The sequence below is a fragment of the Schistocerca piceifrons genome, chromosome 4 (assembly GCF_021461385.2).
Source record: "Schistocerca piceifrons isolate TAMUIC-IGC-003096 chromosome 4, iqSchPice1.1, whole genome shotgun sequence".
Classification (NCBI taxonomy): domain Eukaryota; kingdom Metazoa; phylum Arthropoda; class Insecta; order Orthoptera; family Acrididae; genus Schistocerca; species Schistocerca piceifrons.
The window spans coordinates 399,414,694-399,428,325 of NC_060141.1; the positions used below are offsets into that span (position 1 = coordinate 399,414,694).

Below are 13,632 nucleotides of genomic sequence, written 5' to 3' on the forward strand. Positions count from 1 at the left end.
CTAGGAATGGTAGAACGATGGGTTCGATGACGGTTTGGATGTACCATGCACTATTCAGTGTCCCCTCGACGATCACCAGTGGTGTACGGCCAGTGTAGGAGATCGCTCCCCACACCATGATGCCGGGTGTTGGCCCTGTGTGCCTCGGTCGTATGCAGTCCTGATTGTGGCGCTCACCTGCACGGCGCCAAACACGCATACGACCATCATTGGCACCAAGGCAGAAGCGACTCTCATCGCTGAAGACGACACGTCTCCATTCGTCCCTCCATTCACGCCTGTCGCGACACCACTGGAGGCGGGCTGCACGATGTTGGGGCGTGAGCGGAAGACGGTCTAACGGTGTGCGGGACCGTAGCCCAGCTTCATGGAGACGGTTGCGAATGGTCCTCGCCGATACCCCAGGAGCAACAGTGTCCCTAATTTGCTGGGAAGTGGCGGTGCGGTCCCCTACGGCACTGCGTAGGATCCTACGGTCTTGGCGTGCATCCGTGCGTCGCTGCGGTCCGGTCCCAGGCCGACGGGCACGTGTACCTTCCGCCGACCACTGGCGACAACATTGATGTACTGTGGAGACCTCACTCCCCACGTGTTGAGCAATTGAGCAATTCGGCGGTACGTCCACCCGGCCTCCCGCATGCCCACTATACGCCCTCGCTCAAAGTCCGTCAACTGCACATACGGTTCACGTCCACGCTGTCGCGGCATGCTACCAGTGTTAAAGACTGCGATGGAGCTCCGTATGCCACGGCAAACTGGCTGACACTGACGGCGGCGGTGCACAAATGCTGCGCAGCTAGCGCCATTCGACGGCCAACACCGCGGTTTCTGGTGTGTCCGCTGTGCCGTGCGTGTGATCATTGCTTGTACAGCCCTCTCGCAGTGTCCGGAGCAAGTATGGTGGGTCTGACACACCGGTGTCAATGTGTTCTTTTTTCCATTTCCAGGAGTGTATATAGGAACGTTCGTTTGAAGCATAAGACTTCATTTGGACTTAAGCCCTATTTCGAATGGCTTCCGAGATAGAACACATTTAATGTTTGTAGTAGGACTGCGTTGCACCTTTTCGACAATGTGTAACTGTTGATGCAAAGGTTGTTGAACTACATGTTCAGAAGGAAAATGGAAACTTGGAATAATACTTGTTTCACACAGTGTGCTGGAAGCTTTCGTAAACGCCCTACGGTCAGGACTTGTCGGAAAGTGTTGACGATATTCTTCGACAGCAGCAGGAGCATGAACTACACAGAAGCCATAAACAAACACATTATCAGCATATTATTCATTAATGTAGACGTTTGGCATTTTAGCTGACGTGTGTACGAACACAGTTAACAATGCCTCTCTTTGATACGCTTCCAGTCCCTTGCACTAGTTCACTCACAACACAGCATAGGTAACTTCTCATAAAACTGGCTAGTTTCATGGCAGGAAGATATCCCGAGGCAAGAGTCTGAAAGCAACGAGGTATTTTTGGATAGAATGAAACGTGAAACAGGATGGGTGTGTGAGAGGCATAACTGCGTGCCACTAGCCCAAAACCAAATGCACATTAAACGTGTTCTGTCTCGGAAACGATTCGGAATATGGTGTATGCCCATATGCAGTATCTCAAGTGAGCGTTCCGTTCATATCCTTGGATACTGACCATTCCGCCAGAGACAGCACGAACACATTTTTTTTAAACTCACATTGTAAAGGGCATTTTTCTTGTTGTTTAATAGAAAGAAAATAAAAAAGTCACTGATGGTGCTGTAACTTAAGTGAAACATGTTTGTAGAACTAAACAAAACAGGTCATATCGTAAGAAAGGCTAGGAAAAATATAACATACGTCACAAAAAATTCATCGATGGCACTTTATGCCACAGAAGACCCTGCACCTGTTTATGTATAAAAGATTTCCATTGTTCTAGGCGCTTCAGTCTGGAACCGCGCGACCGCTGCTGTCGCAAGTTCGAATCCTGCCTCGTGCATGGATGTGTGTGATGTTCTTAGGTTAGCTAGGTATAAGTAGTTCTAAGTTCTAGGGGATTGATGAGCTCAGATGTTAAATCCCATAGTGCTCAGAGCCATTTGAACCATTTTTTTTGTTGTTATTATGCCTAACAGTGCGCTTGAACGTCACAGTTTTTAAAAAAATGTTCAAATGTGTGTGAGATCTTATGGGACTTAACTGCTAAGGTCATCAGTCCCTAAGCTTACACACTACTTAACCTAAATTATCCTAAGGACAAACACACACACCCATGCCCGAGGGAGGACTCGAACCTCCGCCGGGACAGTTTTTAAAACTACATACATTTTACGTCCCATCGCACTTAATATATACGTCGTGGACACACAATGTGAAATGGTTGGTTCGTTGATTTTAGGGAGCGGACCAAACAGCGAGGTCATAGGTCATGGGTCCCACAATGTTTAACGTGAATGTTGACTACGAAACAGCTGTTTTAAGAATCCTGTACTGAGACATATACTGGCATACAAATCGATGTGATAAACTTACAAAGATCATTCTCACGGGTGTTTTTTCTTCTTGTGGAATTAGCAGTGATAAGCTATATTAACTTAAAACGAAGTTTTGTAATTTACCAGTCGAATTTCTAAAATCTAATGAAGTGTGTTCTTACAGTTACGTAATAAAATAAATATTAAAAAAATATTTTACTTAAAACCACGCAAATTGTTGTTACATGGCCATATGGTCCCCCGTATTGTGGCCACAAATGCCTGTCACACTGTGATAGCGTGATCCGTCATCCTGCTACGCCTCGTTGCAGAACGGGAGCAAAATGGTTCAGAAATTTCCCACTGAGCAGGTCTTTTTGTTCAATTAAAACTCTGTCAGACTGGTCACTTAGATGAGTATAAATTTTTGTCTCCTCCTTCACTTCCAAAACTTTACCTACATTACGCAAGACTTCTAACGATTTACTGATACTACGTACTTTGTGTTAAACTACCTTCCCCTTCTGGCGACCGATTTCAGTGGCACAGTAACTGGAGGCCGTACACACTGCAGAATACAGCCTGACTTGGGGTATGCTCTAATTCGCCGCTCAGATTCTAATTTCTTTGATCCCACCAAAAACTGACGCGGGAAATCGGAGGCAGTGTGACTATGCTGACTGCTTTTGTTGTAGAGCGAATTCTGGCGACAGTTGTCGATGCCACTGTGACCGTAGCTTTAGGCACTGCAGTGTGCTTTGGGTGTGCTCTCATCCGTGGCTGGGTGGGAACGCTGAGAGAGCCACATCGCCGCCTTGAATCACCTGCCGCGGTACGCCGCAGGAAGTGGCGTGCCGCCCCAACGTTCCCCGAAGGCAGTCAACGGCGCGTCGCAGCGCTCCTTACTCCGCGGGCAAACACTGGCTGTGAGTCAGCCTGCGGCATTGTTTACGCTCCCAGGTTCCGAAAGCAATAACGCCATCCCCCGTGTCAACAGCGGTGACGAACAGCGCCTCTGCAACCCACCCCGCCCCACGCCACAGCCACCGCCGAGCCGGCATTTGGCGGACACGGCAGCGTCCTAGCAGTCGGTTCGGGCTCCGCGTACACCGCGAGCAGATAAGAACACTCCTTAAGACGGGCGGTACCAGTCGGTACCGAGAAACAGCCGCTCTTATCCCTCGGCAAACTATAGTTCCCTGCCAGTGCTGATACGGAGCTCGCCCGAGACAAAACTCAGCGTGTTGGCAACTCCCGGACGTTACGTCTGTGCTCTCGGAATCGTGAATTATATGGAATTAAAAACTATGACGCCTTTCTCGTGAGCTTGGCTTGCTTCTCACAACAGTTGTGCCGAAGTCTGGTGAAGCCAGTTATTTAAATAAGCAGCTCTCTTATCATCACCAAATCAGCGCTGTTGTTGAAACGTCCCTTCACGTCTGTCGTCCCGGAGCTTTTGTAACGTCGGGGAAGCCTCATTCGCGGCGGCGGCCACAGACCACCTAGTTTCAGCACCGTGCTAAACGCGAATCGAATGACGTGATATATTGATAAGCAGACTTCTTCCAAAACGTTTATTGCCGGACCGAGATTAATTCTTTGCACTGTCACATGTACACCATCACTGTAAACAAAGGTTTCCATCCTCGCTTAACGGGCGAGACATAGTTGAAAGTAATGTGATTTCTACTATACCGCTAATCAATGCTCTGTAGCAATTCAACTACGAGGGGCATTGAGCAAGTAATGCTACACAATTTTTTTCTGAAAGTAGGTTGGCTTTAATCACGATTCCAATACACCATATTATTTAAAGGTTTTTTTTTTTTAATTACCGCTACCAGTCACAAACTTCGAGCCGGCCGAGGTGGCCGAGCGGTTCTAGGCGCTACAGTCTGGAGTCGCGGGACCGCTACGGTCACAGGTTCGAATCCTGCCTCGGGCATGGATGTGTGTGACGTCCTTAGGTTGGTTAGGTTTAAGTAGTTCTAAGGTCTAGCGGACTGATGACGTCAGATGTCAAGTCCCCTAGTGCTCAGAGCCATTTGAACCATTTTTGAACCACAAACTTCGTCTACTATTGTATTACTTATTTATTTAGCGGCATGTTTCGAGGTAAACCTCATCTTCAGACTAAATGACATTACAAAAACAATTTCAAAATTAGGCCATACAGATGTTACATAGTCTTTTCGTGAATGCTATGATCATCCTGTGGGAGAAGAGAAAACTTAGTAAGGGGTGACGTCACTTTGGATGCTGGACTGATGTTTGCACGAAAATGTTTTGTAACGGTCACTCACTTGGTGTGGCAATCTCATTGTGATGCGCAGGGTTGCCTCCATTTCCGTGCCTCTCCTGGTCACCGTTCAGAAATGGAGGCACCGCAGCACATCACTATGAGATTGCCACACCAGAAGAAAAAAGTGATTGACCGTTACAAAACATTTTCGTGCAAACATCAGTCCAGCTTCCAAAGTGACGTCACCCCTTACTAAGTTTTCTCTTCTTCCACAGGATGACCACAGCATTCACGAAAAGACTATCTAACATCTGTACGGCCTTATTTTGAAGTTGTTTTTGAATGTCATTTAGCCTGAAAATGAGGTTTACCTCTAAACATGTCGCTAAATAAATAAGTAATACAATAGTTTACGATGTTTGTGGCTGGTAGCGGTAATTTAAAAAACCTTTACATATTTCTTGAGACAGTCGTGGCCCAAAAATAGTCAAAATGGCTTCAAATTTCACCATATTATTCCCCACTCTTTTGCTACGAAACACTGTTTTCCAGCATAACCTCCGTTCAGTGCGACGGCCTTATGTCACATTAATGGGAGGACCTGTATGTTCGCATGCTACCACTCTACTGGTCGACGTCGGAGCCAACGCCTTGCTGCATCAGTAACTTCTCCATAATCTGCGTACTGCTTCCCGCAGAGAGAGGGAGCGTCCTTCATAGTGCCAAACAGATGGAAGGTGCGATATATGGGCTGCACGATGGCTGTTGAAGAACAGTCCAATGAAATTTCGTGAGCTCATCACCAGGGCACAAACTTAGGTGGTGTCTTGCGTTGTCATGGAGAAGGAGAAGAAATTCGTTTGCATTTTTGTGGCGATTAACACGCTAAAGTCGTTTCTTCAGTTTCCTGAAGGTAGCACAATATACTTCAGATTTGGTCGTTGCACCCTGGGGGAGACATCAAACAGAATAACCCATTCACAGTCACACAAGTCGGTCGCCATGACTTTACCGGCTGAGGGTTCTAACGTCACTTCATCCACCTGGCTTAATACTTTTTGGATATGACCAAATTCTAGTAATCGTCTTCTATCCTAAAGTGTCTAAATTTGGACAAAATGAAGAAAGCGTAGCTGCATTAATTTTACTTAGCTTTTTGATTATGAAATTTTGACGATAATCTCCCAGGCTGCTGCTTCTTGTTCTTGTGCAAGCTTGTAAAAATAAGTTGAGGTAGTTGACGTTTGCCTTAAAAAAATGGTCTTGGACATAATGTCATTTTCCACCAGATGGTTTAATAATAGATTCTAATACATTTTCACAACTAATTGCAATATTCACAGGTATTAGTCATGACAGTAGTTTATAGAGTGATCCTTTAACACACATCCATTTTCGTGCATCCCTGACAGCCAAGTGCGTCGTCTGCATTGATACATCACAGACCTCGGGAAACCTCCAGATTCAGGCTGCAGTTGTCATTCCGGTTTTAGTTTACACACCTCTGAGGCAGATTATTGTCATTCTGAAAACTAGAAAAATAAGAAGCATACAGGTTGAGAATAACAAGTTCAAATGTTCAGATGTGTGTGAAATCTTATGGGACTTAACTGCTAAGGTCATCAGTCCCTAAGCTTACACACTTCTTAACCTAAATTATCCAAAGGACAAACACACACACCAATGCCCGAGGGAGGAGTCGAACCTCCGCCGGGACCAGCCGCACAGTCCATGACTGCAGCGCCTAAGACCGCTCGGCTAATCCCGCGCGGCAACACTTAAGTAACTGTTGGTAACTGTATAAGGGAATATAATGTTAATATTGCATTGAAAATGGTATACTTGATTTAATTTGGGGGTGTTTCCCACTCTGGTTGTCAAATGGGTGTTTTGCAGTTTTGTGTTTCTACGAATAAGTTACGTCGTTAAATGCCAACACTTTAGGTTAGGATTTGCCGTGACTGTTATTGACATTAAATGAAACATCGAGTATACTGTTACCAGTCACTATTTATCTCCACGAGGCGTATCAAAAGTTTAAAATCTATATGAAACAAAATACCGTGTTAACAACACAAGTATCGGCATCCTACACATTCAACCAAAAGGTAAAAACCTAGACATCCTTGAGACAGTCCGGATATATAAAAACCAAACAAAACAACCTGAAACCATCTTAAATAATGAAAATGACGATATTTACAATTGTATCATCTCTGTTTTCAGCAACTGCCTATGTTATTAAAATTGCAATGCACACACACACACACACACACACACACACACACACTCACACACACACCTTAATATTTATGATAAATATTTAGTTACATTACCATGACAGCCGCCAAATGTTCAAGGGATTGACCTCATTTACAAATAGATCATCACAACAGCTTGTACCTCCTGTCAGCTTGAAACTATATTTTCATCAACTATTGGCACAAATTGTACAACCATCTGCAGATTTTAAGGCATTAACCAATGTATTACCCCAAGATTTAGGCAATTATTACATGTAACAGGTATGATCTTAGGACTCTCTGATTTGCAAAGTTTGTTCTCATACAATCACTCCTTCCATCCTCCCCCCTTCTCTGTCTCCCTGCGCCTCCAGCTTGACTGTGAATCCCAACCGAAATTGTTATTTGTTTATAATATTACCACTGTAGCCAACATAATTATTGTACTTTAAGTTTGTAAGATGCCACCTGAATGTGTATTGGATTTATGTGCCGCCTGAAATATTCATTCCAAGGCGTGCATTCGACAGCACAAAACAAACATCCCCAAAATCCTTTGAAATTTTTTTCTGTAATAATGTTGTTACGATGTATATTTTTCGTACTTTCTGATGATGTTTTCTCTGCTGTTATACGATCCTTGCACCGAATAGTTTCCAGACGCCATATTTGTTTACAAAATATGACAGTATACATGTGATGTGTTACGACAGTGAAAGGAACCTGTGACCACTGCAGGAAATCTTATTTATTTTATTTTTACCGTTAGATATACGTTTAGTTTTTGTCAAAAGAAACCCAAAACCATGTTCTTGTGTTTTGTTTCTCCTCTAGACAGGGCCACAATTTCCACCAAAAAATCGTAACACAACACACACACAAATGTCATGCTAACAAATGTAAATCCACCTGATGCGTCGTGGAGATAAATAAACAGTGACTGGTAACAGTAAACTTGTTTCACTTAATTTAAGTTGTGTCTGTTTAATGTTCCCTATTAGGATTTACAAATAACAAAAATAATTTTGGTGGAGGTTTCAATTTGGCTGCTTTCTATTTGGGATAGAACTGACAAAAAGTAGGAAGGATTACAGTGCCTCTGCCTCCTAAGTTTTCGGATGAGATATGAAGTTCCAACAGCTAATTTAATTAGTAATTTAGTATTATTGCACAATTTGAAATTTTCGACCTTCGGTTTGTAATTGAAATTAACATGGCTGTTTCTACGATGTTAGTGTTCAGAGGTTTGTTTACATGTGATACGCCTTTTGTCTATATCAAGAACTTATGTTTTCTTGATAACTGTGTGGTTGTAAATTTGGTTGTAAGCCTACCTTGAAGATCATTTTCGATAAGCCGTAAAACCTATATTATATTTCTTTTCTATATACCTTACATGGTGTTTACAGAACAGTTTGAACAAATTGTAAAAACGAACTAGAAAATATTACTGAATCTACCGATACCATATCCATACTGTTATAGGGCGAGGTTTAGAACGTTTCCTTCGGAGGAGAGGTGGCATGGCGTCACTACATGGATTGCCGTTGAGTTTCCGGTTCGAAGTGATCAACCCATGCTTCATCGCCTTTGATGATCTTCTACAACAAATTGTAACGATCAGTCTCGTAACGCGCAAGATATTCGGCATAGGTGGCCATTCGCTACTATTTATGATCTTTTGTTAGGCGAGCACACACCTTTGATTATCCTAAACGATGCAGGAGTATATCACCACTATCAGCAGTAATGTCCACTTGAGCAGCGAGGTGTTTCACTGTAATTTGTCGATCACATCGAATTAGAGTGTCCGCACATTCCAAGAGTTACAGCTGTGTGAGGCCGGCCGGCACGCGGGAAGTCGAACAGGTTTGCCCGACCTTAAGACGATGGTGACACTCGTCTTGCCCAACGACTCACCGTGCTTTTGTTCACTGCCAGGTGCCCGTATACATTCCGTAAGCGCCTATGAGTATCTGCGAAACTCAATGACAACACTTTGCTTGGAACGCAACTCCGTTAGAGACGCCATAGTGAAGGGCCCGCACAACCCCACCACCCATGGGAACTTCATGAAACCATAGGAGCTGAAACGGGAAAAGTTCACAACAAATTCCACATTTGTTCAGCCGAAATCGGCTGAGAAAAAAAAGTGTTACATTATTTATTGAAGGATCGTCGTACTTTTAAAACACTCTTTGACCTGACCACTGAATTGGACGTATTGGGCCGGCCGGGGTGGCCGAGGGTTCTGGGCGCTTCAGTCCGGAACCGCGCGACCACTACGGTCGCAGGTTCGAATCCTGCCTCGGGCATGGATGTGTGTGATGTCCTTAGGTTAGTTAGGTTTAAGTAGTTCTAAGTTCTAGGGGACTGATGACCTCAGAAGTTAAGTAATTCGAGAACAAGCACTGCATATTGTCAATACACAGTATCCATATATTTACTAAGATGGTATCTGTTCTTTCGGACATGTCCGAAAGAACAGATACCATCTTAGTAAATATATAGTTAAGGCTCACCGGCCACTTGACCATCTTCTTCTTCTGTGCGAATGCACAACCAGTGCCCGAACTCTTACGGGAATCGCCAACGCGCCACGAGTAATGAGTATAATGGGCGGGGGGCACTACGAATGTAGTGCGGGACAATACGTTGGGAATGTGGATTTCGCGGGAGGCGTGGCAGAGATAAATCCCTGGAGTCGAACTATCCTCTCTGTCCTCGGTGGCTCAGATGGACAGAGCGTCTGCCATGTAAGCAGGAGATCCCGGGTTCGAGTCCCGGTCGGGGCACACATTTTCATCTGTCCCCGTTGACGTATGTCAACGCCTGTAAGCAGCTAAGGGTATTGTAACACAGTAGCCAACCGGTTACTGGTGCCTCCTTAAAAAAAGAAAAAAAAGGACAGGATAATATTCTAAAGTTAAAAGAGAGAAGGACAAACACAAAAATTTCACAAGTTTCAATTGAAACAAATGGAATTTATTGTCTTGCATACGACCTAGATAGATTTTATTGTTTAGCGTCAATTATCACTTTCCTCGCGATGCAGATGCCTTATCTACACAATTTTACAATGCTGTTTGATGTACAGAAGACTTTACTAGACGATCAATGACAGCATCATCAGCAAACAATCTAAGACTTTGTGTAGATTGTCTCCTAAATCAACTATTTACTGTAGACTAAGTGTAGAAGAGGGTCTATAACACATTCCCTAGGAAACCCAAGATATGACATCGTGTAATCGTCTATGGATATTTATTAAGTGGATCACGTATACAGGATGATTATTACTAAACTTCGGCTGCTTGAGAGAGCCGACATGAAAAACAAGTTATCGTAAGATAACGAAAGTTTGTGTAAACGTTTATAAGAACATACGGAAGACAAATAACGGACATACCTTTGAGAGAAACACAAATCGCCAGAATATGATGGGTACGAAACTCATTGAAATGTTGCGACAAGACGACGTCACCGCTCGGCTGATAGCCAGAGAAGAATTCATCACATTTTAATTTCCACACAAGCGCGTGACATTAGTTAATTTTAATGGCTCTGAGCACTATGGGACTTAACTACTGAGGTCATCAGTCCCCTAGAACTTAGAACTACTTAAATCTAACTAACCTAAGGACATCACATCCATGCCTGAGGCAGGATTCGAACCTGCGACCGTGGCGGTCGCGCGGTTCCAGACTGTAGCGCCTAGAACCGCGCGGTCACTCCGGCCGGCATTAGTTAATTGCATACCATGTTTATGTTCCAGGTTATAAGTGTTGTGATGGCCATCTGCGACGACGACAGCCTAGAACCACACTAAAGATACCATTTTACAGTTGTTCGGAGCTGTTTTAGAAACGTGGACCATGAAATGTTCAGCTGTCGTGCACGATTCGTGCACTTCTTGAAGATTTCGCGTTGCGTCCAGCATGCTCAGCCATAGCAACAATAATTTCTTCAACAATTTTTTGCGCAACGGCCGTCAGCCTCTCCTAGGAGAGAATCCCAAATCGTCAGTTAATTCGTGCTTCTCAATCACGCTCTTCAACACCAGTGCGGAAAGAGGATCTCTTCGTATACCTTTAATGCGTCGATACTCGCGAAGAGCAGCACCACAATTAGAGTTGTTTTCATAAAACGCAGTGACCTTCGTGTTTCACCCCTACGTCGCCGTTCCAGTACCAACGCTTTATTGGCAAGTCTTGACACTAGCGCTGTTAACAACGCATATCCAGCAGCGCACAGTCTTTATATCATTCCTATAAAGTTGGGCAAATAGTTTCACGTCTAACTGGATCGAGTAGCGAAAGGTTAATTATAACCACCGTGTAGACTCCCAGGTCTCTGTGAGTATTCCGCCTTGTGTTGACATTCAGTGGAGGTCAGGAATAGTATACGTAGTTCCTAGTTGTGTAACAGGCTTTGGAGGGGAATGTTTCATTAATCTGATCTGCAATTGCGTATTGTGGAGATTTGCATACGTCGTACTGTATTAGACTCATTACATCACACATCACAGGGTATCAGACTACTTTGGTACAGACATTCGACTGCTGCTAAACTGATGTATTTTAATTGAGGCCCTGGACTAAGCAATCGAGCACGTATTTTCAACTAGTTTAGAGATGGGCGTTAATCAGATATCTTCCGACATAACACGTAAAAACTTTTCGTAACAACACAAGACTGTTTTATTTGATCTGTCAATGTTATTACTAACTCCTTGGCTATTACAAGATTCTCTATTAGCGTTTCATCTCATTCGCTTTGCACGATACATTCAACTCCCTTACACAAACCGTATCTATGTATACAAATACTGCGGAGAAATTCGGACATCTTAAAATATTTTCTTCCATTACTGCGTGCAAATTCTGAATTGTTATTCTGATACTTGTGCCCTGAAACTAAAATTAAATGACTGGAAGGACAGATGTTAGTCTCGCAAAATCCTCTTGGGTAAATTTAGAGTATAAGTATTCGAGGTTGAATATGCGATAGTTCTACGACAGCATCATATGCCTCATATAGGAATCGTGTGACTACAGTAAGTAGGGCGTGCACAGGTGCACATAGGCAGCCATTTTTCAAATGGTTCAAATGGCTCTGAGCACTATGGGACTTAACACATGTGGTCATCAGTCCCCTAGAACTTAGAACTACTTAAACCTAACTAACTTAAGGACATCACACACACCCATGCCCGAGGCAGGATTCGAACCTGCGACCGTAGCAGTCGCGCGGTTCCGGACTGAGCGCCTTAACCGCGAGACCACCGCGGCCGGCAGCCATTTTTCCTTCGTATGTGAAAATGATATTGTTAATATTCGTACAAATCACCCTTTTCCAGTTACTGCGTAGCGGGTTGCAGGATGTGCATCGTGGGGCACCTGCGACAGTTCACAGGAAATTATGTCCACAACGAGTACGTTACCGACGTGAGGTTATCGCTAAACTACAGCGGAGAATGTGGCTAATTACCTGATGTAGCCTACACAAGTTACTGTCTAGCTGGGATTGGAAGCTTCTGCAGACGTTTCTCCCGTGTTCGCGAATTTAATTTGGATTTTTTTAACTCTGCCTTCTGCAAAATACTGTGTCCCCCTCCCCTTTATTTCTTTTTTTCTACTCTCCCAAACATGTTTCGACACATGTGTCATCTTCTATGGGTCTCGATTTATTTTTGTAAAAATATCATATAAAGTTCATGGTTTTATTACAGTAGGGCTTAAAACTATAAAAAGTGCGTTTTATAGTTTGTTTTGATTGCTTACCTAAAATTACGTTAATTCTGGATGTGGATTTGTACAGGTCAACTACTATTTGTGCCTTTCCGTGGTTTGACAGCATATCATCTGTGAAGTTGTCGGATGAATTTGTTTAAACGGTTATTAATTTTGAAATACTGTTTCCGAGAATACTAGTGGCGTGTGTCCTCCATCTTTGGTGTGTTTACTTTTCAGTTTGTAATTGCAAAAAACAGTTTCTCATCGACGAAACGTCAATGACCGTAATTAAATACCCGTATATTACTTTGCAAATGAGATGCCGTCAAACCATTGCAGGGAGTAAATGCGATGCGACCTGTACCAGTCCACTTTCACAGTTAAAGTAATTTCAGGCGATCAATCAAAACAAACAAGGTAACACACAAGTGTCGAATCATCTTCTGATGGACAGAAAAATACATAGTTTTTTGCAAATTTTTGACGTTATAGCTGCCTCCTATTTATAAAATCGACATTTTTTAGAAACTGGATTAAATACTTTTAGGATTCCATGGTTAAGTGGGTAAAAACTGAATCCTTATAGGATCTCTCTGGTGTTGTCCGTCTGTCTGTCTGCCTGTATCCGACTGAGACCCGTTTATCTATGGAGCACACACAGGCATCAAGTCGAAATGTATGTCGTGTACTAAGATCTACAACTCCAACTCCTTGTGTAGTGTAACGACGTATTAGTTTTTCGTTTGATATATGTATGACCATGTGCAGACTTCGTCACCTACGTCAGTTACAACCCACTTCAAAAATGATTCATATTCTTTTAAATTGTCATAGAATGGTTCTTGAACGAAACTGTAAAACATCAGTTGAGTCGTGTGCAAAGAATTACATCACTTGGGCCAATTGGTTTTTGTAACTTTTTCGAATTTAAATTTCGTTTGTTTCTCCTCAAAAATTATATC

At 43.3% G+C, this 13,632-nt stretch overlaps 1 non-coding gene across 1 annotated transcript; it reads left to right on the forward strand.

Annotated features, from left to right (window-relative positions):
* The first annotated feature begins 9,656 nt into the window (after positions 1-9,656).
* Positions 9,657-9,730, forward strand: Trnat-ugu. Its single transcript has one exon. It is a non-coding gene; the product is annotated as a tRNA-Thr (tRNA).
* Positions 9,731-13,632: the final 3,902 nt, after the last annotated feature.